Consider the following 26477-nt stretch of genomic DNA (forward strand, 5'->3'; position numbering starts at 1 on the left):
TGTTTGCACAAGATAGCTGTTGCATGTTATGGAAACTATGACAATCATATCGATTACAACCAAATGTATTGCATGATAATTGGTATGGATATACACAATATACTGTATGTGTATGTGTATATGTATATATTTACACACACACACACATATATATATATATATATATTAGGGCTGTCAAACGATTAAAAATTTTAATCGAGTTAATTACAGCTTAAAAATTAATTAATCGTAATTAATTGCAATTAATCGCAATTCAAACCATCTATAAAATATGCCATATTTTTCCGTAAATTATTGTTGGAATGGAAAGATAAGACACAAGATGGATATATACATTCAACATACGGTACATAAGGACTGTATTTGTTTATTATAACAATAAATCAACAAGATGGCATTAACATTATTAACATTCTGTTAAAGCGATCCATGGATAGAAAGACTTGTAGTTCTTTTATATTAAAACCCCTCTTAATGTTTTCGTTTTAATAAAATTTGTAAAATTTTCAATCAAAAAATAAACTAGTAGTCGCCATTGTTGATGTCAATAATTACTTTCACAATGCTCATGGGTTCTGAAACCTATAAAATCAGTCACACCCAAGCGCCAGCAGAGGGCAGCAAAACTCCATAAAACACAACAAGTGAGCGTTTCACTGTACTGTCATTTAAATCTGTCTGAGCGGGGCATCTGCGTTAATTGCGTCAAATATTTTAACGTGATTAATTTAAAAAATTCATTAACGCCCGTTAACACGATAATTTTGACAGACCTAATATATAAATATATATATATGTATATATGGCGGAAAACACTAAGGTGACTTGAGGCTCCGCTCTGAGACCCCCAATTTTGCCAAATTTCCCAAAATTGTCCTATACGCATGTGTGATACATCATTGGAAAGCTTAAAATCTCAATTTTCTGGGGGAAGAAAAATTTTGAGCAGGAGGGCATTTTCAAACAAAAACAAAAAAAATTTTAACAGCAAAACCCTAATTGGAGGCGAGAGCACGCGAGAGCAGAATTAAAGACGCTACGATTTTACCTTGTTTCGATCCATGTAGCATGTATCACCGAGTGTCAAGTCACAGCTGTGAATGGCCTTAGTCTGATTTTTTTTTTTTTTTTAATTTTATGAGTGAAACATGGTGATATAAGGGTCGCGATGCAGAAGTCGCAGACAACAAGGAGGGGTTGAGATTTTCTTTTTCATATAGTTACCCTTCTAAACGTTATTTTTCAATTTTCTTTGTTTGGATCGATTATTTATCATCTAACATATCGGGGAAAATGCGACAGTAACAAAAAAAATACAATTAAGCGATAGTTATGAGGTAGATATCCGAGACTTTTTTACAGACGCCAAATGTTTCATTGTGACGTAATTTGTGTAAAAGTTTAAAATATGCGAGTTAATCATTTTTTAAAGTTTTTTTTTTTTTTTTTAAATTAAATATTAGACATTAATTAATAATTCTAAGGTAAAAGTGACAGACATTTCGAATAATATATATTATTACTTACCTTCTTTTTATGACTAGGTTGAAACAAAAGTGATAGCGATGTCTGTAAACGGGGGTTTTCAGGGTAAAACGGACAAATTAAAAATTGTTCGGAGGCTTAGTGAGCCATGAATCTGCGATGGCAGCATATAGACATATTGTTCTATCAAACACAACAGTTGTTTTGGCTTAAAATACAGCAGTTTATTTTAAAGAGGCGTGCAAGAGCAGAAACTGCTTTTTCAGTCTTGTCTGTGTTTTCCGCCATATAAATATACAGTAAAAATTTTAGGTCACCCTTGATAGTGTTATTTTGAGTTTCTGTGATGCTTTTGAGGTATAGTTTTCTATTTGTTTTGTTTTTAACTATCATATTGTACAGCTCAGCTAAGGTTATTTTGTATTCCTCCCCACTGACATTCTTTGCAAGAACTTGATTAAACAGTTTGTGTAACACATAACCAGAAATTTGTAAGTTTCGCTTGTTTGCTTTCTTGAATCATTTCTGCTCAGCCCAACAGACAGCCTGCCAGAAGCCTATGCATGCTGTCTGTCCCTGCAATCGCTCATTCTGTGGATCCTTGTACTGCAGAACCAGTTGCCAACACCTCTTCATCAAAACTCTAGCCTCTTAAACAAAACACAGCTGGAACAGCAAACTTGGCATTCAACCACCCTTGCCTTTTACTCCTCTCCTAGGAAAGCTAGATATCACTACAATTGTCTTTTCTTTCACTTAAGAAAGAGCATAGCGATATGGAAACCCACAAATTCAAGGGAGAAACTCACACACATGAACCCATGCTCTTTTTTCCCCCCATTCAGCTCCTCTATTAGAATTCTGTTCAGGGCAGTTTCCCATTTGCATGAGTAAGTTAGCCATGCGTGGGGAGGCAACATTCATGAATGATAAGCAACCAAAAAAGTTTGTGCATGTGTGCGTGTGCATGGATGCACACGAGGGGGTGGCATGCTTGTTGAATCACTCCCTCTATCTATCCACCTTTCTCCATAAATCTGTTCATCTATTCATCCCCGTGCACATCGTGGTATGTTTAAGGACAGCCCCCATCATCTGACACACTCATACGCAGACTTACGCCTCCATGATGTGTCACTATCCTTCCACCTGCCTCTTCTCATCATTCCCCGCTTGTTACCTACACTTGTGCTGCCTCCTCCATCACTTTTTTAAAAAATTCCATTTTATTCTTTCTCTCTTTGCTTCTTTCTCCTACCCCTCCGCACGGTGTGTCACCAATACGAGATAGAAAGAAAAATGTTACTGCAGATAAGGTTAATAAGAGAAAAGCAGCAAAGTAAAGGACTCCGAAAGGAGACAAAAACTGGATTGAGTTTTACTTCCAACTCTCTTGGAATATCCCAGAAGATGAAGGTTGACAAGAAGGAGAAGATGGAGAAGAATTTGAAAGCAGAACACTGATACGATTCAGAGGGCAGGACTTTCCAGAAGAGGGTATGCCCACACATACATTTAAAAACCCAACAACATCATAAGAATATTTTTCAGACTTGTGCAGTGGGTATTGACCTGTTTCTTTTTCACTTATACTGCTTACGGCTCTGCAGGCTCTGATTGTGACTAATGTTAAAAGTCTTTTCTGGACTAAAGTAAAAGAAGGTTTCTTTTCTCTCGATTTCTTTTTCATTCTAATTAATTCCCCCCAGTGCAGATCCTCAAAGAGCTTGTCTTTCCCTCACTGACTCTGTCTATCTGGGTCTCATACATGTTTCCCGCTCTCCCCATCTGTCTTCCTTTGAGAAGCAAATAATTGGATGTGGAGATTGGCTTCTCTATGGTTCAGCAAAGAAGACTGAAGCTGCTTGTCACACATGGACACACACACCTGGAATACTGGTGTCTGTGTGTATGTGTGGGGGTTCTTGACTAATCTTATTTATTCTCCATTACCTTGTTTCCAACTAAAATTACACAAGTGTAATCGGTAGAGAAGGGAAAAGTATTTAAGAGTTGGAGTGGTGAGAGAGTGCGCAATGTTCTCATAGTTAGCTAATCTATCCAATAGTACTGTGGTTCAGGATACAAATATATGTTACAGATAACTGAACACTCAAATATTCATAGGTGTGAATAGAAATCTGAATTGTCATTTGTTTGTGCCTTACAGTCGACTGGCAACCAATCCATCATACCCTCCCTACCCTAGCTGAACAGCGATCCTAATGAGGACAAATAGTATAGAAAACAGATGGATGAAATAATGATAGCCTATGCACTGAATTATTAAAATTGTTCTGTTGTTTAAAGGCCAGACATCTAACAGGTACATTACTGAACCACGTTCAACAAAAGATAATGGAAGTGTAAGTTTAATAACATGTTTTTTAAGCACTTAAAAATACTCTTCTGGAAAATGCAAAAAAGCAAGCCTTCATGCCTATGTGCTGTTGAAGATGATGAGCTTTATAGCTCATCACTTTTTGAACAGGGATACTTTTGACAAGCTCAACACCAATATGTAAAACTATTAAATGGGACAAGGGAAATATACTATGTATATATACAGCATATACTTTTGAATATTTTACAATCTCTCTATGTTTAATTCAAAGTGAAAAAGTGAATGTCTCTCTCTAAACATGCCCTATCATTAACGACAAAAGATTCGAATGTGTTATCTTCCTTTCACACAGCAAACTGGGATATCTTCCAGTTCACACGTTACCATGTACACAAAAGAGCAGTATAGAAAATTGATGAGAGATGAAATATTTTCTTGTATAAAACTGCAACATGAATACATTGTATTCTCCATACTTCAATAATGAATGATGCAAGTATAACAGTTTGAAGAGTCTGAACAGTTAAGCCGTAGATATGGCGTTGAGATTACTCAGAGAAGCTGTTCTAATACCTCTGGATGTCATGTTTGCACCAAATTTTTTCCCCCCCATGCAGCAGAGGTTTGTCTGATACCATTTCAAATGACTTGACAAATCTGACATATTCCCAAAGACATTCCATGATGTCTTTGACCTAGCGTCTATTTGTTTCTGAAGTAGATGTTTTCGAACACAATACATCTATGTACTGATGAATCTGAAAATATGGAAAGTAATACCCCTAAAATACTTTACATAGAGGCATTCCATATTATATAATGGAGTTCCTTTTCCACGCCAACAATTAACATTACAGAAATTGGTATGTATGACTTTTCTGACATTCTTACACCTCTGCTTAAAAAAAAACAATCCATTGTAAGCCGTTCGTAACCTCCCAACGGCGAGTGCAAGACCTTAACAATATTGGCAGAGGTATTTCCCCAGACAGAAAGAGTGAGTAGGAAAGCGATAGGGAGACCCAGAGGACACAAGATATGTGGTAATAACATAGTGTAACAGAAAATCTGATGGAATAAATAAGTCATGCACAACGACAGCTGTAAAGATGCTCTTTCTGGCAGCAGGTGCCAAGATAGAAGAGTATTAAGACACACACATTTTTAAAATGCGCACTTCTTTAAAGGGATGCCGACATTCGTTTTTCCTCTTAGTTTTTGTTGGCACTCCGGTGTCTCATTATTCTCTCTCATTCTCTTCTTCACCTTCCCGCCCAATCACACTCCCCTCCTCCTCTCCTTTCCTCCGACTCCAGCTGCTTACCTCCTTCCAGTCCAGTCTCATTGTCCTTACACACGCATGCACATCGCTACCGTTTGTGCATGTCTGTGTGAGGACAGGGTGCAGCCGGTCATTTTGAATACTTTCACTTAGCTGAGTACCATGCTGACTTCTGCGGTGAGTCTTTTTTCTTCATTCAACTTTTCCCCATTTTTCTAGTTTCTATTATCAATTTTGTTTGACTTGTGTGCATGTTGCATGCATTATATTAAAGACAGGGTGAACAGTTTATGTCTATAACAGTGGTTCGTATTAAAGTGTGTTGATTAGTTTTTTTGTTTGCATCAATAGAGGTCAAGGAGTTTGAAAGTGGCTATGTGATGGCTGTTGAAACAAAATTGTGCCTCATTCAATGTATGCGTGTGTGTGTGTAGCCGGAGGGTGCGCTTGGCTTGGTCGCTACGTGCTCTGCTTATGAATTACTAACTATATAGCAGTAACTCTAAGCTTGTTCAAATTAGGGCTCAATATACTTTTTCCTTAAACATTAGCTTCCTCTTACCATATTTTTATTTTGGTCATTATATTTGGTGTTATTGATGCCACCTCAAGCCACAAAACTGAAACAGAATGTGAAATGCATAGTATAATACAACTACTCCAATTAATCACATTCCTTAGCGGATTGAAATATTTCCCAACAGGATTTAAGAGTGAACAGAAATAGATCTAATTCAGGACCTCAAGTTGGGCGGCACACCGCCATCCCTTTAGTGTCAGAAATTTCAACACTTCCAGTCCTTTAAAATGATGATAAAACTGCTTGTGATAATTTTCACAGCAACTGTGGGTAAAAAAAGGAATTACAATGTGATAACTTAGTATACATTTTTTACGTTTGTCTTTGCACATAGAAAGCAATTTTTATTATTTGTTCAGCCAACAAAAAAGTTAAAAGGAAAAAAAAAGGTCTACTGTAGTTTTTACTGTAGAAAGTGAACCTAGTGATAAACAGGTGCCCCCAAAGTGCTGTTGGAGACAAGTGATGTTAAAGTGGTTAGCAGAGAAAGGAAAGAGGACTAGTCATTAGAGCATGTCCTTACATACTGTGTGCAAAGAGTATGCCAATTAGGATGTGTGTAAAAGAGGAGTATAGAAAAATGTGAAATTGTAAAAAAAAAATAATAATAATTATTATTATAATACTGAATACTTGTAAAAACACTTTAAAACCTAGCATTTCTTTTGGTAGAACTTTTTAATGAGAAAAATAGCACTTTGTAATATTGAATTTTATAAAATATAAAGTAATCACATAATTAAATTGAATACAAAGAGTTACAACTGTGTGCATTGTGGGTTCATGCTTCAATGACCATTGACATTACATTGTTATGCTTCCTCTAGTGGTGTGTGTGCCCAGTGTTGCGAAGCATAAAAAAGTATCTTCTATCTTCAATTAGGCCTTGTTTACATGTATTAGAGTTTCTTTAAACACAATATTAGATCCCCTCCATCTTGAAAAAAACTTAGGTACACACAACTTCCTTTGTAACTATAAAATCACTCACGCCAAACTGCTGAAGCGTATTTTTAAGCAGAAGACCTTTAGATTATTTGACAAGTAGGAATTTATTTATTTATTTTTTATTTTATTATGAATACACAGAGTTTGGCACGTCATAACCATTAGTGACTGAATTAAAGCGGCAGCAACGTATATTTGCTTCGTGTCCTACTGTTCAACAAACTGATTCAAAAATTGTTGTGGCAGGTCGTGGTTCCTCAGCAGCCACAAAAGGTACATGCCCTGCTGAGGGTTTTTAAGAATGGAGTTGATGTTGTCCTCCCACTTTAGGTCCTGAGAGACTTTCCACAAATTTGAAGTTCTCCACATTTGACACGGTGCAGTGGGGGTCAGGCACGGTGCAGCTGAGGCGAAGGGTGTCTCCTGAAGTCCATAAACATCCCTAGTCTTGATCATTTTCAGCTCCGAGTTGTCTTGGTTGACTAGAACGACAGCCAGTCCACCTCCTGTCAATATTCACTCATTGCCTTCATCTGTGAGGTTGATGAATGTGGTGTCTTCTGCAAAATTTAGGAATTTGACAGCTGAGTGCATGACGGTGTGGTTGAAAATAGACATTCGACTGAAAGTGGCCTCCAATACTTTGCAAAATACCCTCAGAGGGTGTAAAACCAAATTGAGGGTCATGTCGTGAACCTAAAAGATGTGCTTTATGAGCAGATCCAGAATTTCAATTGGAATAGGGAAGACCAATGACAGAGACCAAAATGATATAGCAGCTGAAGAAGACCATCAGAAAAACATTAAGAAGACTTGTTGCAGGAACAGACCTGATAGGCAGAGATGAATTCTTGAATGACCTTTACAGGACAAAACAGCAAATCAAAGGCCATTTAAATTAAAAAAAAAAAAAAAAAAGTACTCAAATTTTCTGACAGGCTTTTCCTAATTTCTATTGAAGCTATACAGCATTTGCTATGCCAAAACACCTAGATATAGTGTGTATGCCCTATATATATATATATGTATATGCATATATATATATATATATATATATATATATATATATATATATATATATACTGTATATATAATAGTATATATACACATACACAGTATATGTTTACAGTACTGTATATATAATAGTATATATACACATACACAGTATATGTTTACAGTATATACATACAGATAGTCCCCTGGTTACGAACGAGTTCCGTTCCTACGCCGGCGACGTAACCTGAATTTCGGCGTTTGTCGGAATTAACCCTTTAAGTACCCCTAATTACCCTCTCTCAAAATAACTATCCAAAACATGTATTATATGTCATATTAATATAATAAAGCAAAAACATGTTATATTTCATGATATAATAAAGTGGATGGATGGATGGATGGATGGATGGATGGATGGATGGATGGATGGATGGATGGATGGATGGATGGATGGATGGATGGATAGATAGATAGATAGATAGATAGATAGATAGATAGATAGATAGATAGATAGATAGATAGATAGATAGATAGATAGATAGATAGATAGAGAGAGAGAGAGAGAGAGAGAGAGAGAGAGAGAGAGAGAGAGAGAGAGAGAGAGAGATGGGTATGTCGTAACTACCTGTACATACAGTAAAACCCCCCAAATTGAATGGAGAATGGCCCCAGCAGATCACAAGAACAACATCTGAAGCCTCAATCTAAAATCTAAAGTGCCAAAATACCTGGAAAATCGCGGGATTTAAATAGGTAGCCCTTATGTGGGAAACCAATTTCCCGGATCGACTGACACAGAGATTATGGGAACATTTCATGGGTCGTGTCTTAGTATAATGTCTGGGACTTTCCCGGGAAGCGGTGTGCGTGAAAGCAGGCATTAAATTCCCGGGTCACAGTGTTCAAGGGTAAATTAAATACAAACAAAAATACATGCGATCATGAAAAAGGGGGAATAACACAATGGATCCGTGACAGCAGGTCAACAGGGGTGTAATACTAGGTCAATAATACTAACCTAAGTGGTAGGCAGAGAGCCGATAAACCAGCGGGATTCTTCCTTACCCGGCGGCTTTCGGGCTGGGTCTCCAGTGGTTAGAAGCCGCCGTATGAAATACGAGCACAATGTAGGGGATGTCAAAACAAGGGTGGCAGAGGTGTCGAATGGCGGCCAGCAAGTTAATATCACAACACCTTTCTTTTGGATCGCCTGGGCTTAAATACAGTCTTGATGAGCTTGAATTGGCAGCAATTACGACATGGGGAACGCTCCCTCCGGAACAAAACACGAATTGACCAACATTGTGACAGCCGATGCCAACCAAAAATGACGTAATGTGCGGGTTATGAAATTGCGCCAGCAGCCCTCCCAGCACAAAGAGCTGACGCGGGCAACACGGGACAAGTTTGTTAAAGTGTCCAACCCGCGTCATTCTCGAGACAACTCTACATGCCTGAAAGCAATAGCACGAGTAAATCCCATCCCCGTCAACTTACATGGGAATTTCCCTGGATATGTGTGTGAAAAGGGCTATACTGCGCTCAAACTCCTAGGCCTTTGGTAGAGGAGGAGAGAGAGGTGGCACATGCATGCCACATCAAGATAATGATCGTCATTAGGTAAAAGGGCCCGTCATTTGGGCACAGTGTGATACAACGGAGTAAAATTGGCTATTGGAGGTCAAGCCTGTGACAAAGAAGATGTGTGTGTTGGTACGTTTGTAATTAATGTGTATTCACGCTGAGAATAAGGTTGAGTGTTCACTGATTACAAGTGAGCCCTGAAAGTTTTCTCCTTGTCATCGTCATTATCACTGCACGAGATTCACTTCTTCCTCCAACAGTATTCCATATTTGGCAGCTAGCACTCCTCTGGGAAGAAGAACATTTCTGAAGATTTGCTGTGTTGTTTTTTTGATTGTCTGGCATTTTAGGTATCTCGTCAGATGAAAACAAAACACATAAAGAATATACTTTAGGATCAGACAAGAGGATATTCACATTGTGGTAAAATATTATTTACTACTTTTTTTCAGGACATAATAAAATTAATCAATTAAAAAGTTTGTGGAACCAACCCGTCCTCCATTGACCTGACCTTTTTTTCCTCACAAGCCTTCCTCTGTTTCAGGTAACATGTTTGACGAGCTGGGGTGAGAAATCATTCATCTTTGATGTTTCTTTAGCGAGTTTATCTCTCTCATTGTTGCACTCTCAAGGTTCACTAATTTACAGAAATATTACCAGGCATTCAGCAAGTTAATAATTCCACAAACAAGTGTAATATTAGCCCCACAGGTGTATAGTGTTATTGAGAATTCATTTTCCTCTTTACTTTCTAGTGGTTTTTACTGTGTCTCAGGTGCATCACATTTTTATATTCTTGGCTTTCTGGTGTGATCATGCTTTAATAAGGGGCAAAGGTGGTATTTCTTTGGAGAACTGAGGATTTTTTTTTTAATTTACCAGCTGCCGTATGGAAATAAAGGTCATTTGTGGCATACTGTAATGAGTTACCATGCTTTGATCAGTAAGTTACAAAGTGTTACAAAGTACTGTATGCATGACTCATTCAATGCCCATGACGAGTGTACTTTGTGATCATAAAATCTGACTGTGGCTTGCTGGGATTTTGTCATATCCTGGTCAGATACAGTGGGGCAAATAAGTATTTAGTCAACCATTAATTGTGCAAGTTCTCCCACTTGAAATTATCAGAGAGGCCTGTAATTGTCAACATGGGTAAACCTCAACCATGAGAGACAGGATGTGGAAAGAAAACCCAGAAAATCACATTGTTTGATTTTTAAATAATTTATTTGCAAATCATGGTGGAAAATAAGCATTTGGTCTATACCAAAAGTTCATCTCAATACTTTGTTATGTACCCTTTGTTGGCAATAACGGAGGCCAAACGTTCAGATCTAGAGCAGATCTCCTCTAGAGCAGTGATGTTTTGGGGCTGTCGTTGGGCAACACGGACTTTCAACTCCCTCCTCACCCCGTGGCGTCAAAATGATAACAAGAACGGTGAGCAAAAATCCCAGAACCACACGGGGGGACCTAGTGAATGACCTACAGAGAGCTGGGACCACAGTAACAAAGGCTACTATCAGTAACACAATGCGCCACCAGGGACTCAAATCCTGCACTGCCAGACGTGCCCCCCTGCTGAAGAAATTACACTTCCAGGCCCGTCTGCGGGTCGCTAGAGAGCATTTGGATGATCCAGAAGAGGACTGGGAGAATGTGGTATGGTCAGATGAAACCAAAATAGAACTTTTTGGTAGAAACACAGGTTCTCTTGTTTGGAGGAAAAAGAATACTGAATTACACCATACCCACTGTGAAGCATGGGGGTGGAAACATCATGCTTTGGGGCTGTTTTTCTGCAAAGGGACCAGGACAACTGATCTGTGTAAAGCAGGGGTGTCCAAACTTTTTGCAAAGGGGGCCAGATTTGGTGTGGTAAAAATGTGAGGGGCCAACCTTGGCTGACGTCCTTTGTGTAGAACAATATATTTAAGCAAATTTTAGCAAGCCATTCTGTGTGTCAGATTTGCTTTATTATTTTTTTAAATGAATAATTTCAACAATCTCTCAACTAGCCTTTGTGGCATTCTCTTTCGACTCAGGCTCTTGTGAAATACCACTGCTGTGAAATTAAACTAGCTTCAAGTTGCTTCAATTTCTCGCTGCGTTTCTTCTCTGTAATCTTGTCGTACATGTCAGCGTGTCTTGTTTGGTAATATCTCCTCACATTGAACTCTTCAAAAACAGCGACTGTCTCTTTGCAAATAAGGCAGACACAGTTGTTGCGTATTTTAGTGAAGAAATGGTCCAATTTCCACCTATCCTTGAGGCATCGGCCGTCATGGTCAACTTTTTTTTTCGTTGATTGTCGCCACTTTAGAAAATTGGAAGTAAAGGGTCACTCGGGGGCAATGTTGCTTGGAGTGCTGCTGTCTTTTAGTGGGTAAATGAGGAGCAGCATTTAGTGCGTAAGCTACTTCATATGCTGGTAGCAGTACTGCTGACCAATTCATTGTCTGTGTGCGGGCCAGACGTTATTGATTTTATGGCAGAGGCTAGGGGCCGGGATGAAATTTGACCACGGGACGCATTTGGCCCCCGGGGCCGGACTTTGGACATGTCTGGTGTAAAGCAAAGAATGAATGGAGCCATGTATCGAGATATTTTGACTGAATATCTCCTTCCATCAGCAAGGGCATTGAAGATGAGACGTGGCTGGGTCTTTCGGCATGACAATGATCCCAAACACACAGCCAGGGCAACAAAGGACTTGCTTCGTATGAAGCATTTCAAGGTCCTGGAGTGGCCTAGCCAGTCTCCAGGTCTCAACCCCATAGAAAATCTGCGGAGGGAGTTGAAAGTCCGTGTTGCCCAACGACAGCCCCAAAACATCACTGCTCTAGAGGAGATCTGCATGGAGGAATGGGCCAAAATACCAGCAACAGAGTGTAAAAAGCTTGTGAAGAGTTACAGAAAACGTTTGGCCTCTGTTATTGCCAACAAAGGGTACATAACAAAGTATACAGATGAACTTTTGGTATTGACAAAATACTTATTTTCCTCCATGATTTGCAAATAAATTATTTAAAAATCAAACAATGTGACTTTCTGTTTTTTTTTTTTCCACATTCTGTCTCTCATGGTTGAGGTTTACCCATGTTGACAATTACAGGCCTCTCTAATATTTTCATGTTGGAGAATTTGCACAATTAGTGGTTGACTAAATACTTATTTGCCCCACTGTATCAGGAGAACTACTAGCAACGTGAGATGCGAGAACTTTCCATCTGATTGCTCTTAGAAGCCTTTACTGAATCTTCTGAAAAATGAAGAACAGGGATTGTTGGAACATTACGTAATTGATCATTTTAAATGTGTGTTTTTACTGTCTTGCCCCATGACCATTAGAGAATAATCACTCAAATGCCTCCAGTGGCTCCATGGTTCTGCTGCCTCTGGCAATCATTCATTCAACAGTACAACACACAACAGAAGAGGAAACAAGCAGGTATAAGACATACTTTATCCAACTGGATGTTGGCTCATCTGTTTTTGTGTGTTGGTGTATGTGTCTCTGTGTAAGAGAGATGGGGGGTTATCTTCAGGTGAGTGAGTAGTACAATGCCTAAGCCTGTGGAGAAGAGAGAATGCTCCTGTTTGTTAAGTCAATAGCTTCTTTGTTCACCATGCATGGAAGACTATCGGCCACATAGACTGAGACTCCATCAGTTTCCATAATACCTCAATTGCAAATCATCTTTGTCTCCTTCTCCAACATACAACATTCGCCATCTTATAACGATCTATAGTGGCTCATTTACAGTGCACATATGTCATTCTTAATGTCTGTATACATTAGTGTATGCCGCTCCTCTTCTTAGCTCTTATCTAGTTTCAAAGCTCACTAAGTGGGAGGGTTTGTTTCTTTTGAAACCTAGACAGAGGATGTTTTGTTTTAGAAAAGGCAGTAGAACACAGCCCAAAGTCTAGGAGAAAGACAAGGGAAGGGTTTATGGGGGCCAGGGATAAGAATGTTACCGTTTCAGATTTTGTACAGGTACCCAAAGAGCTCCTGAGTTCTAGGATGGCATTATAGAGTAACTGTAGACCTGATGTTTGAATGCATTGGAAAAAGAGACAGATAAAAGAGGAGATTAGATGTTTAATATAATGGTAGGACTGCCTGGCCTCATTATGAGACTTAGAAAAGGTTAGTGCTGAAATAACAAGCATCGCCTATAAGTAGGAAAGAACACAGAAAATGCTTTTGGAATTTCAGTGTGTGGCATTCATTTTTTGACAAAGTGCAAATATAATTGATGATGGCAGTGTAGAAAGTCCCACTGTTGGCTTTGTTTTCAGACAAGCAAGAGTACTTCATTTCCATCAATAGGAAATTTTGAGCACTGGTGGGTGCAAGCACATGTTTGTGTGTGTTTAGGAGTGGGGGGTACAGCTGTCCTTGTGGCATATTATTGAAATGATAAATTGAGAAAAGAATATAGTTTGGCATGTTACTGTGCTGTTGGCATTGCGATGAGCATAGGGATTTAGTCACTCAGACACAAAGATGCAGCTAATTCTGTCCTGGATCACAAATACAAATGAAAGATGGACTTTAAATGCAAAAATAAATAAATAAATAAACAAATAAATTAGTGAATAAATAAATATTCCTGGTCATGTTCAGTCTCTATGAATATACTGTTCAAGACTCAAGTCAAAAAGCCACATTACAGCTATTGTTTTGCCACCATCTTGTGTCATCTATACATGGTTATAAAGCTTTTAGCTGGCCGTGAGTTATCACTCCCTATCCCGCAAATAGCTGAGGTTCAGTCTTGGCATTTTTTAATTTTTTTAATTTGAGTTATATGAATGTGTACCTGAAGTCTTATAAATTTGCACTTCCGTTGGTTCATTAACGATCCTAAAGTACAATTACAAAAATGTTGTTTTATATTGAAAAAAATAAAATAAAACCTATGTTGTTCTGTATTTTAGATACTTTTATTTTAATGTCACTTAGCTCGTAGAATTTCTCTGGTACATAGCATCATGAAGATTCATTTTATATTGAATACATTGTAGCATAGTTCACCCCTGCCTCGTTCTCTCCAGTTCCCTCTTTGTATTAATGTTGACTCATCAATTTTCTAATTAATAATACAGAAGGTCTGGAGGCTGTTTTGTTATTTTTATTTGCTGTTCCTCTGCATACTTGTGATATACGCCACTAGTAAACCACCCCAACACAACTTAAGTATGGTTCTTGATTGAGTGGTCAGGGAGTTGTAGATGTTTGCAGGATACACAGGAGACAAGAGGGACAGCAGAGCTAGATGTCTCAGTACTGTTGTAAATCCTCTGCAGGGCCTTGTAAGCTGTCAGGCAAGCTTGGGCTATTAAAAGCTGAGCGCTCTACACTCTTAAAACGGCACACAGGAAACATGTGCAAAGAAAAGTTTACTCCTCCTACCACTGCACTACAGTCCCGCTACTGTGTTTTATGGCTTTCTATTCCTATGTGATTTACTCTGGCACGTCACATAGGGTCTAAAGCCATTGGATACGGAGTGAGAAGTCTTCACATTAATGTATCGATGAATATGGCGTTAGTAGGACTGCAGGTCTTAATGAACGAATCCATTTTTTTTTTTTTTTTTTTTTTGGTCGTATCGGATCATTTTGCGTGACCGTTCAGACCAAAGTTTTCTGTACTGGTCTGTCAGGTGTCACACATGTGCACTAGCTATGTAGTCTCCATCCACAGAGCCTAAAGTTAGACGCATGTGCACAAGTATGAAAACAAGTCACAAGAAATTTAAATATGGCATGTTTACGGTAGTCACATTATTCATTTCATTGAAGAATTTCAAGTTAATACTCCCTGACCACTTTACTGATTTGAGTCTTGGCCTTCTTAAATCCAACTTTTAGGCTTTATTTTTATGACTGTGGTCAAGTAAGCCTCCAGTCTGAAAGACGGAGTTAATGAGAGGGCCGCTTTGATTGGCAACAAATGGAGTGGACTGTGTTCATTAGCCTGGCAACTAGCCTGAATTTGACTTTGTACAAGACATGGAAAGTCAATCTGGTCTTCTATGGTTTGGGCAGGCTTTCAAAATTGAGGCTAAAGGTAGGCCTAAATAACAGACTGAATCTGAAAGAACCAATCCCAAAAGCAAGGATGTGATATAAATTGACGCTGCAATATGTAGTTCACAAAACACGAATGATAACTGCCGTTTATGTTGTGTACTTTATAAAAAAAAAATAACAATAAATTTAAAAAAAAAAAAAAAAAAAAAAAACACAATAAAAGCTTAAATTCCATTCGGAAGATAGGCAAAGTTAGGTCTGCCCTTGACTAGGTCTGAAACCAAGTACATCTGCAGTGTTGTCACAGATTACTTCAAAAAGTAGTTTAATTGCTGATTACTGATTAAGCCTAAAAAAGTAATCTAGTTACTTTACTGATTACTTCATGATCAAAGTAACCAGGTTACTTTAAAAGTAATTTGTAAATTACTTTTTACCAATTTTTCTCCCATTGCCGCTTCTAAGTAAGAATGACAACAGAAAAAAGTCATCCAATGTAATTGACTTTCCGGTAGCCTAATTGAATTTATAGGGGAAAATTAGAATTTCTCACATAATGCTTAATCTTCGATTTAGCGGAGGCTTAATTAGTCGATGGAGTTGATTTCAACCACCATTGACTCGCACTAGCTAAGCCACTCCGGAGGACTGAAACTAACAAATAATTGAAAAACTACATAGAATTTGTTGAAATCAACTCCACTGACTAATTAAACCCTGCTAACTCGAAAATTAAGGCTAATGTCAAAAATTAAAAAAAGGCATATCAGTGGTGCCAATTTTAAACAATGCAAATTGACTCCACAATAATCAACAACACACAAATAAATTGCACAGTGCAATAAACACAAAAGGTGGGGGTGGGCGCTGATGCGCGCGCACAAAAAATGCGGTTAATTTGGCAACAAAAGGTGGCGGCAACTAAGCACTTTACAATCACAACACACAACACATCCTAAAGATGAAAAACGAACACATTACCTCACGGCATCAATGTGCAACACGAATACAATGTAAATAATACTTGCCAACTTGGAGCGATGACTAGCGGTCATTGCAATGGCAAAGCTACGAAACGGCCGCGCATGTAGGGAGTCCAACTTAACGCTGCCTGATACCCTCCAGAATGAATGAAAAATACTCACATTCATTCATGGATGTACACAGATCAACATTCCCTCGCATATCTCAAAACTAGGCTCGAATGTGCACCCGCCAGGCCCACGCCTTTCTCAGTCCCACAACATTTTGCGCATGTGACTCGAGACCAAAACAGGAATTAGGAAGTAGTTGTTACAATGGAAACACGTACTGGGAACTTTTAAAGCATTTTCTATTAAAAATGCTCTTCGCACATGACTACAATTTTCTTCATTCTACATACATTATGAGGCAATTAAAAAATAGTAACGCACAGACACTAAGGAAACTAACTTTGATTAGATTTCTGGTTCAGAAAAATGAACGAGTTAGATTACTCGTTACCGAAAGAAAGTAATCAGATTACAGTAACGCGTTACTTTGTAACTGGACTGGAGTAAAAATCCAATTGAAGAAACTACTTACCAAACTGACTTACCATTTTGTACATGGCGAAAATCAGGCTGTCTTGCAAGATTATATGTTCATGGCCAAAATGGTGCAAACCGTTGTCTTTCAAATGTGTCCACTTGTGACATCTGACAAAAAAACTAACATCCGGTCAAACATGCCTTTTATGCAGCTGCACCACTTAAATAGAGCCCTTACTCTTTAGTATATATCTGTTTCTTAGTTGTCCACCATATACATGGGCTACATCCCCTAGCAAAGCTTGCTGGTGCTGCTGACTCAGGTTAGTATTTAATGAAGCTCTCAGTTTCACCTTGTGTCTTCTAATCTCTGTGCCCGTTTGGGATTTGCTGGTTGCACACACATAAAAAGTGTTAACGCTTGGAGTTTAGTGAGCCTTAACACGCCCCCTGGCTGTTTCTGTGGATGTGTGAAAAAAACACAGGGACATGCGATAAATGGAGCGTATGTAAAAATGTTCAGGAACGTTTAAGAAGCAAAAGCATTGAATTTCCTCTTTGTTAAATTACAGCAATAAATCAACCACTATGACACATAAGTGGACTACTCCTATATGTCAAAGTATGACTACTTACTCTGCATTGTGTGCAGATGCCTACTCCATTTCCGACTGGATAAATTATGATATTAGAAAAAGTTCACTTTAAAATAGCAATGTATGTCATGCATGAAGTGCCTTCTCCAAACCCAACGACTATTATCCCCTATCTTTAAAGTGCGTACGACAGAATTTTAAAAAAAAAGTCTTAAATAGCATTATTTTGTGAATTAGAATCATATTTTGAGACGATTCGACTATATACAACAATTTTGCAAAGCGCAGATGACAAGAAATTAGTCTTTTAATCCGCCGTTTAGCCATCCCTACCATTATAGGGCTCTAGCGTCCCCAACAGGAGGATGACGTCGGCAGGGTCATGGTTTCATCTGATTTAGAATTCAGCCCATTAAGGGGGAATTATTCTGAACGAGGAAAATTTGACGAAGGGAGCGCAAAGTGTTATTGTTTCAGTCTCTCCAATATTTTTACAGGATATTCTTTTTATTGAAGTATTTTTCCCCAATTGCTAAATAAATGGTATGGTCATGACAAATAACAGTCTTGTGCTAAATGGAATATGAAATAATAAAAATGCATTTATTCAGTATGACATGGCAAAATTACTCCATAATTGTCAAAACTGTCCACTTTGCCGTTACAGTTGCATCTCCCGAACGATATTTTATGCCACCGTAGTTAGTCAGGCTTTTGTCATCTCCCTGCCCCGCTTTGGAGGATGTAAACCAAGAGGCATCACAGATAGCCGACATGCTAACCTGAACCGTATGACGTCTCAAAGTCTTATTTTCGCTTTTCGCAAATCGCAAAAAACTAGCCTGGATCATATCACACGGCGGCGGGGTTGTCGATTGTCTTAGCCGATTGGCAACCCGCCCGGCGGCGAGCAAGTTACAGCTAATTCCCCTCCTGCGGACAGGAGAGCTCGCCGGGGAAGCAGTTGGAGAGTACCGACAAACCGGCCGACATCAGAGGAGTGCGTAGCTACCACATGGTCAACACGAATATGGCGTAAAATAATGCTTTACTATACGATGAAGACGTAAACAGAGAGCGGCGTGCAGTTGTTGTGCAGCTAACATGGCACGTGTCCGTCCATGATCAAACGTAAGTAAATAGTTTTTATTTAAAGAAAGTTTGTAGTGTTTACTTTGTAATCGCTGTATTTGTAGCCATTTTTAACGCAAAGTTGCAATTTCGGATGGGGTTGAAAATTTGACAGAACACCGGGCACACGAAGAGGGCAATAAGCCAAGTATAGAGGAGGGTGTGCAAACAAGCCGCCGGTTGTCGGCCGAGTGGCATTCTCAGTGGACACTCAGCCACAAAATGCAAGCCACCTCCGTATTAAAACGTGTGCCATGGTCCCAGTATTTGACATAATACAAAATACAATGTTTAATCACTTCCTCCTAAGTCCAATGGTCCCACAGTAGTAGGCTTGTTTTGGCCAATATCTGCGGTGAACGGGAACCTTTTGAAACCCTAAAAGGCTCACACGCCTCTCCCTGGTGCAGCAACAATTTTCTGCAGCCAGTTGGCTAGCGTGATGCAAAAAAAATCAGTGAATTATTCCGCAAAATCACGTGAATCTGCAGTCCATCTGCATGCTATAAAGTAATGCTGTATTGTGAGATGCTGACCACACATTCGTATTCGTCCTAAACCCGAGACTGAAGCCGGAAGGCACTCATTTTCATGGCGCGGGATTCAAAAATTTGAACATATAAAACGATCGCTTCCATACACATCCAAGCGGTCCATTTCATTCAGGAGGATAAAACACCGGGTGAAATATGAAATAAACATGCTTTTTGGTGTCATACGCACTCTTTTATGTGTGGCATAATGTGATTCATTCTGTAAATTCCTCTGTATATCCTTCTCGTTTCTGACTGATGCAATTACACCAAAGAAAATGAAAACACCTGCAGAAAATGTGTTATTTGTTAATCACTGGATTCAGACTTTGGCTTGGTATGCTAACATTTTCCTTGTCACGAACAGTGTTGTTAATAACGGCGTTAGAATATAACAGCATTACTAACGGCATTATTTTTTTCAGTAGTGAGTAATCTAATTAATTACTTTTCTCATCTTGGCAATGCCGTTACCGTTACTGAGGCGGGAAAGGCGTGCGTTACTGTGCATTACTATGTTAGTTGAATGACGCGAGAAAAGTCTGAGCGAGACGGACTCACGGAGACAAGAGAGCAGAGCAGGAGTGGGGAGGAGGCATGGGAGTTGTGGCGGCGTTGCAAACGCGATGCTAGGTGGCTCCAATAATACCTGACTGTAGCCCATAGCCTACAAACTATGCCCATATGATGCAACAGTAAATATCACATAATATAGAACTAGATGCAAATGACACACACGGCGGCATTAGCAACATGTAGAAAAAAACTAGATGCGTTAGTAAACAGCTGCCATCTTAAAGCAGTAGACCTCTCAGAAAGGCTGTTGTAGAGAAACTTCCTAGCGAAACTAAGTGTTTTTATCTAAAATGCTCCTAAATCAGCAAAATCTTGACTTAAATCTATCAAAATTATGAAACTGTTTCAAAACTTACACATGCCGAAAGTAGACAGAAGGGAACTACTGCAATAACAGGAGCAATTTTAACAACTTTAACGGTTGATCCACAACATTAAATTACTTCCACACATAGCAAAGGTTACTATCTAATTATCGCAATATCCGCAATACCCCTGTGTCTAGTTAAGTTTAAGGTAAAGAATTGGGCTAGGGCCAATTGTCCCAAAACCCTTTGATCTGTTTTTGTTTTTGTTGTTGTTTTTTTTTTTTTTTTTTTTTAAGAAAAAAACCTGAAAATGATCACCAGTTACTTTGCCAAGTAACTCATTACTCTTACATTCAGGTAACTGAGTTACTAACGCAATTACTTTTTGGGAGAAATAATTTGTAACTGTAATTAGTTACATTTTTAAAGTAAGATTAACAACACTGGTCACGAATGACGATGTTTCAAATGTGTCGTGTTCCCCACTGACTGAAATTACTGTAAGTGCCACCTTTATCACTACAAAATAGCCTGAGGACGTCCACCCTTTGCTATTGTTTTCTTCCAATTCCCGGAGGTGGCCATCTAAAATGAAAAACAACCTTTGTTTCTTTTCTCTTTTCTATTTCAGATATCCATTTGTTTCCAGGAGAAATCAAAATGCATTCCCTGCATGACATACCCCAGCATATTGCCCCAAGACAGAAAAACATTTTAATGTCATATTTTCTTCTTTCTCCTGTCCCTCTTCTTAACAGATCTACGAGACAGCAGCAAATTAGTTTGGAGATGCCCTTCACCTGTGTCTGCTTTTGCGGCCTAAACCACTTCTGCAACAGACAGAAGGTGAAGAAAAAGCAAGAGCTAAAGGAAGAGGAAAGCGCGAAGGTAGAACAATGGAAGGATCAAGACTCATTTGTGTGACAACTTTAGAATATATAGGCTGCAATAAAATGGCTTTATATATTTTAAGTAGGATTGTTAACAGATTTAATGTTTGATACACTGGCTTAATTTAAACTGAAATGGTGATATGGCCCAGGATTTTTCCCGTTCTTTCTGTCACTCCCTGAAACCAGCAACCTTAAAGATGTCTAGAGTTTTTGACTCCCTATTACCCATTCTTTGCTTTTGTTACTGTTGTATTTGGTGTCCCTGTCTGCTTGGGTGTGTGTTGGGGAGGGGGTACTTTTTTCATTTCATTCCATTCATTTTTTGAAAATGTGTAGTGTGTAGTGACATGAAGTCAGCGGGAACCAGAAATCCATTATTTCTCTCATGTCACACCTCTCAGTGTGCCCCATTGCTCTTTTCTCCTCCTTAATCGCCGCTCTACACTGAATTGGAACCTAATCCGCGCACATCGCTGCACCTCCTCATCTGCCCGTTGATGTCAGTTCAATTTAGGGAAAATTCCAACTTAGTAAGAAACTCAAAAGCCATTTCCAAAGTCACCCGTGGTGTGCTGGAGCCCCATCTTGATTTTCACACTGAGCTGGGCACGATCGAAAGCGGAGCAGCTGTCCAATCAGCAGCGTCACTCAAGTGTAAAGATAGGAGTCAAGGGTCAAAATGAGCAACAGGGTATGTGTGAATTCCCCACTCAGACACCAGAACATCCTTGGCTCACGAATAGACAGATAAGTAATTACAAACACAGCCATCAATTAATGTCTTCCAGTCAACGTGTCTGCCCGTAAATACCACCACTGTGAATATTCAGTTATCACCTGTTTGAATGCGTGAGTTTAGAGTGTCCGTTTTAGTGGACACAATAGACTTTCAAGCCTGAAACAAATGGATAAGATTTCTATTCAAACACCATTGCACTACCTTTTCAAAATTCAAATGAAGACCCGAAGACAAAGATGCCCACACACACATTCATAGGTCTCATTAGTGTTTGTGATTATGCATCACACGTCCAGTCAGCCAGTAGAGATGTAATTAACCTTTTCCACCAGGAAACAGATGCCTGGATGTCGCACACACATACAGTAGACACATGCAATGATGCACACACACATGCCCGCTGTCAGGGAAACAAAGCCAACGTCACGGTGTCAGGGAAACAAAGTCGCCAAAAACAGTGGCTGGCTGGCACTCCGTGATAATCCCTTCTTGCATATTACATTTACGGTTTAGCGAACAGATCAGTGAAGCTGCCTCCGCCAAGCCTCTACCCTTTCTTGCTATTTTCAGCCTATTAATATATGGACAGCCATGGTTCTGCTAATGTGTGATTCTGCATCAAATTGTTGACTGTTTGCTAATACTATCACTACAAGTCTTGAAATTCAATACAGCTAGTCACTTCACAGTGTAGAACACCTATTATGATTCACAATGTTCCAATCCTGCTCTAATGAGAAAGAAAGTGAGCAAGGGTTGGAAAACAATAGGAGGGGTAGACAGAAAAGAAGAAGGGAGGGATGAATATGAAGAAGAGGGGGTCGAACTCAAGACGGTGCAGTAATGCTAATTGGTTACAGTGGATAACTTTCTAAGGCAGGGGGTGTGTGTGGTGGGGGTGATGATAGGGTTAGGGAGTGGGATGGCAATGGAAAAAAAACAGCCTTATCTGTCAGCATTACATTCGTTTAATGCTCTCTCGATTTCACCTCATTAATGCGAGAAATGTTCGCTTCAGTAATGGTGAATGGCTTGAAATTGGGAATGGTGCACTGCTCCCACAGACAAACACACACGTATGGGTGCACACGAAGTATAGTTTCACCTATTCCTTTATGGATCACAAGAATGCTTGGGGATTATAATTCAAGGACAAAAAGATAAAAATAGAAGGGTGGTGCATGACTTCTGCAATAGTAGGAGGAGGTGGAGGATGAGGTGTATATGTGTGAGAGGGAGGTTACAGTGAAAATGAGCCCTGTCGCATTAGATTTGGGTCAAGAATGGGGGAGAGAAAGCAGAGGATGGGGGCGAGTTATACAGATGGTGGGGAGATTCATCACTTGCTTAGCTCTGTGTCCCTCCCTATTCTACTTTGAAACTTTTTCCTTTTTCATGCAGTACACTCACGCGCACTACACCCCCCACACACACACATACACACGCGCACGCACACCTACCACAAAAAGAGGATGAAAGATTAGTAGGATTAGTAATAAGAAAAAGAAAGCAGTAGAGAAAATATATCATTGTAGAAAATCAGAGGCCAAATCCAGGATTAATTAATTGTCATTAAAATATTTATGTATGCAATTCCATTTCTGGATATTTTTGCTGTATAATGAGTGAATTTATTAATGCTAATTCCGGTTAGGCTAGAGACCTAATGATTGCAAGTGTGCTTAACTTTCAAGAAGAAAATGTAAGCAATAATTTGGTGTTGTAAAAATTTTAGCACATCTGGGAGTGGAATCTTCAACCATCGTTATTAATGCTACATGCCCCGCTCAGTCTTCCTTTCAGAGTGCGGTCATGTGCATCAGCCTGTGATTGCTACATTGCACTAATTCATATCCATCCTGTGTGTTTTTTTTTTTGAAAATGATGGTCTCAATCAGGTCAATTAATTGGCCTTAGTCACAAGGGAAGAGCCAACAGTGCAATTGGCAATTGGTTTCCTCACCAATATGCAAGCAGCAGCAGCAGAGAGGACGACAAGAGGGCAAATTAAAATGAACTGAGTTTGTTTGTTTGTTTGTTTGTTTGTTTGTTTGTTTGTTTGTTTTTTTGTTTGTTTTAAACCGGGTCTTTGTAATTTTTCAGATGTATGCAAGCAGGCGCGTTTAAAAAGAGAAACGTTTGCTCCAATGTGGGTGTGAACACAGAAGGTCTCATTCCAATTGAATGCGGGATGTGAAGGGAGCATTGATTGTGTTTGGGCAGTAATACAAAATATTTGTTTTTACAAATCTCAGTGCCTGACTTTTGTTCAAAATCATCCTAATTTTTTAAGATAAACATATGTAATGGTTAAGCTAAATCAATCTTTATCATTAACAGAAAAATTAAGGAAGTGTTTAAGAGGGCTCAAGCATAGACTTCATAATGATATTGATGGGACATAATCCCCAGACACTGCGCCACACCTTCAAGTAGGGGGCCATCCCGCACTTCAGTCGATGGAAGTCGGTCGCAGTTATTCTCAAACACATGCACCGATCCAACGCCGGATTTCGTTTGAAAAAGTATGAAAGCTGTACCGTATACAAACAGGAGTGATCGTCTCAGGAGTGGTTTGTTCGAGGATTCAAGTTAATTGTAACATTTTTCGTACCATGCATGCATTTTTAAACGTTGTGAAAAAAATGGGAGAATTTAACCGCTACGGTATTGGCGTCATCATTCGCAATATTTACGTAAAATAAATGCTAACTGCCCGTTTTTTTGCTTTTAACCAAGAATCTAGACTATTTTACGGTCAAATCTAAAAAGAATTTTGGGATTTTTGCATTTATTCACAAGAATTTTCAATGTAAAAAGCTCTTTGTAGTGATAAGGCGGCGCCACAGTGGCTTAAATACTAGCAGCACATTCGACATATTTATGTTAAATAAATGCTAACTGCCCAGTTCTTTACTCTTTTAACAAAGAATCGAGACTGTTTTACATCCATATTTATAAAGAATTCCGAGATTTACGCATTTATTCACATGAATTTTCAACGTAAAAAGCTCTTTGTGGTGAGAAGGCGGCGCCACAGTGGCCTAAAGACTTGCAGCACACTCGACATATTTAAGTAAAATAAATGCTGTTTTTTTTTTGGGGGGGGGGGGGGTTGGGCTTTTAACCAAGAATGGAGACTGTTTTACATCTATATCTATGAAGAATTCAGGTATTTAAGTATTTATCCACAAGAATTTTCAACGTAAAAATCTCTTTGTGGTGATAAGGCTGTGCCACAGTGGCTTAAAGTCATTCGACATATTGACGTAAAATAAATGCCAACTGCCCGTTTTTTTGCTTTTAACCAAGAATCGAGACTGTTTTACGTCCATATCTATAAAGCATTCAGGGATTTAATCATTTATCCACAAGACTTTTCAATGTAAAAAGCTCTTTGTCTGTGTTTCCACTCGATCAGCTTTGACAGAGATAAGTCCCCTATTAATCGGTCCCACGCCCCATGTCCTATCAATATATTATGAAATCTATGGCTCAAGATATGAGTGATCTCCAATTTGTTGTTGTGAACCGATATCAAAAACCAGCATAAAACACCATTAATGAAACAGTGCTAAACAGCTTCACGACAGATCAGAGATCCAAATACACAAGCACATGCTGAGTGGACATGTCAGACATTTTACATTAAGGTTTGTGGTACAGCCCTTAGTGCTTTGATTTGGAGAATAAAACTGCTACCGTTGACTCTTTTGCATCTCAAGATAAAAACAAGGTGGGGTACAGATTAAATCGTAGCATCCTCTGCCAACCTTGGGTGTGTTCCATGCTCATTACCAGCCCTCTCTCTTTCCCAACTAATCTTATCGTGATTTGTGTTTGCCTGCCAGACTCCAAATAGTCTTTGTGATGGAAAAGCAATCCTGACACTTTCAAGAGATGGGATGGATGCTCGAGAGTCCTGAAATTAAGATGAGTTATAAAGTGCTGTAAAAATTGCACCTGGTAGTTTACCATGTGACTACAGCAGAATGCACAGAGACGCATTTTAATTTTCAGCATCTCAGCAAACTGTGGGAGGAAACTCTGGCACAACTTTTTCAGTTTTAAGTACCATATTGAAGCCTCCAGGGGCTGATTTTGAGACAAGTTCGGCTCTATTTTGAAGATGGTGGAGTGGCATTCGTGTAAAAACAAACAAGCACATCTGGATTTTCCTTGTTGCAGCAAGTAGTAAGGATGTGTGCTTGAAAAAAGTCTGTCTAAAAGATATACTAGCAAAAAGCAGGTAAAGTACAAGCATTCTTTTGTGAGTTTGTTGAATTTGACTAGGCTGTGAAGGGCGATTTTAAGCTGTGCGGACATGTTTTTGGATAAAAGATGGATTTTATTTTTTTAAATAAATCTGGGCGCTTTTCCAAACAAAGATGTCTTCCAAATGTACTTGTCTGTACATCTCCACTGATTTACCAGCACACAATCTAAAATGGTTCCTAATGTCAGTCAACATTAGTCAAAAAATAAGATTCTCATGTTAAAACTAGGTCTGTCAAAAGATTAAAATTTTTAATCGAGTTAATGACAGCTTAAAAATTAATTAATTTTAATTAATCGCAATTCAAACCATCAATAAAATATGCCATATTTTTCTGTAAATCATTGTTGAAATGGAAAGATAAGACACAAGACGGATATATACATTCAACATACGGTACATAAGTACTGTATTTGTTTACTATAACAATAAATTAACATGATGGCATTAACATTATTAACATTCTGTTAAAGCGATCCATGGACAGAAAGACTTTTAGTTCCTAAAAGATTAATGTTAGTACAAGTAATAGAAATTTTATATTAAAACCCCTCTTAATGTTGTCGTTTCAATAAAATTTGAAAAATTTTCAATCAAAATACAAACTAGTAGCTCGCCATTGTTGATGTCAATAATTACACAAT

The 26477-nt window shown here is 38.8% G+C and overlaps 1 long non-coding RNA gene across 1 annotated transcript; it reads left to right on the forward strand.

Annotated features, from left to right (window-relative positions):
- Positions 1-2450: 2450 nt before the first annotated feature.
- On the forward strand, positions 2451-24642 carry LOC130922113 (uncharacterized). The gene is made up of 3 exons (XR_009064453.1): positions 2451-2982; positions 5146-5288; positions 20684-24642. It is a non-coding gene; the product is annotated as an uncharacterized LOC130922113 (long non-coding RNA).
- Positions 24643-26477: the final 1835 nt, after the last annotated feature.

This window comes from Corythoichthys intestinalis, chromosome 9 (genome assembly GCF_030265065.1).
Source record: "Corythoichthys intestinalis isolate RoL2023-P3 chromosome 9, ASM3026506v1, whole genome shotgun sequence".
NCBI lineage: Eukaryota > Metazoa > Chordata > Actinopteri > Syngnathiformes > Syngnathidae > Corythoichthys > Corythoichthys intestinalis.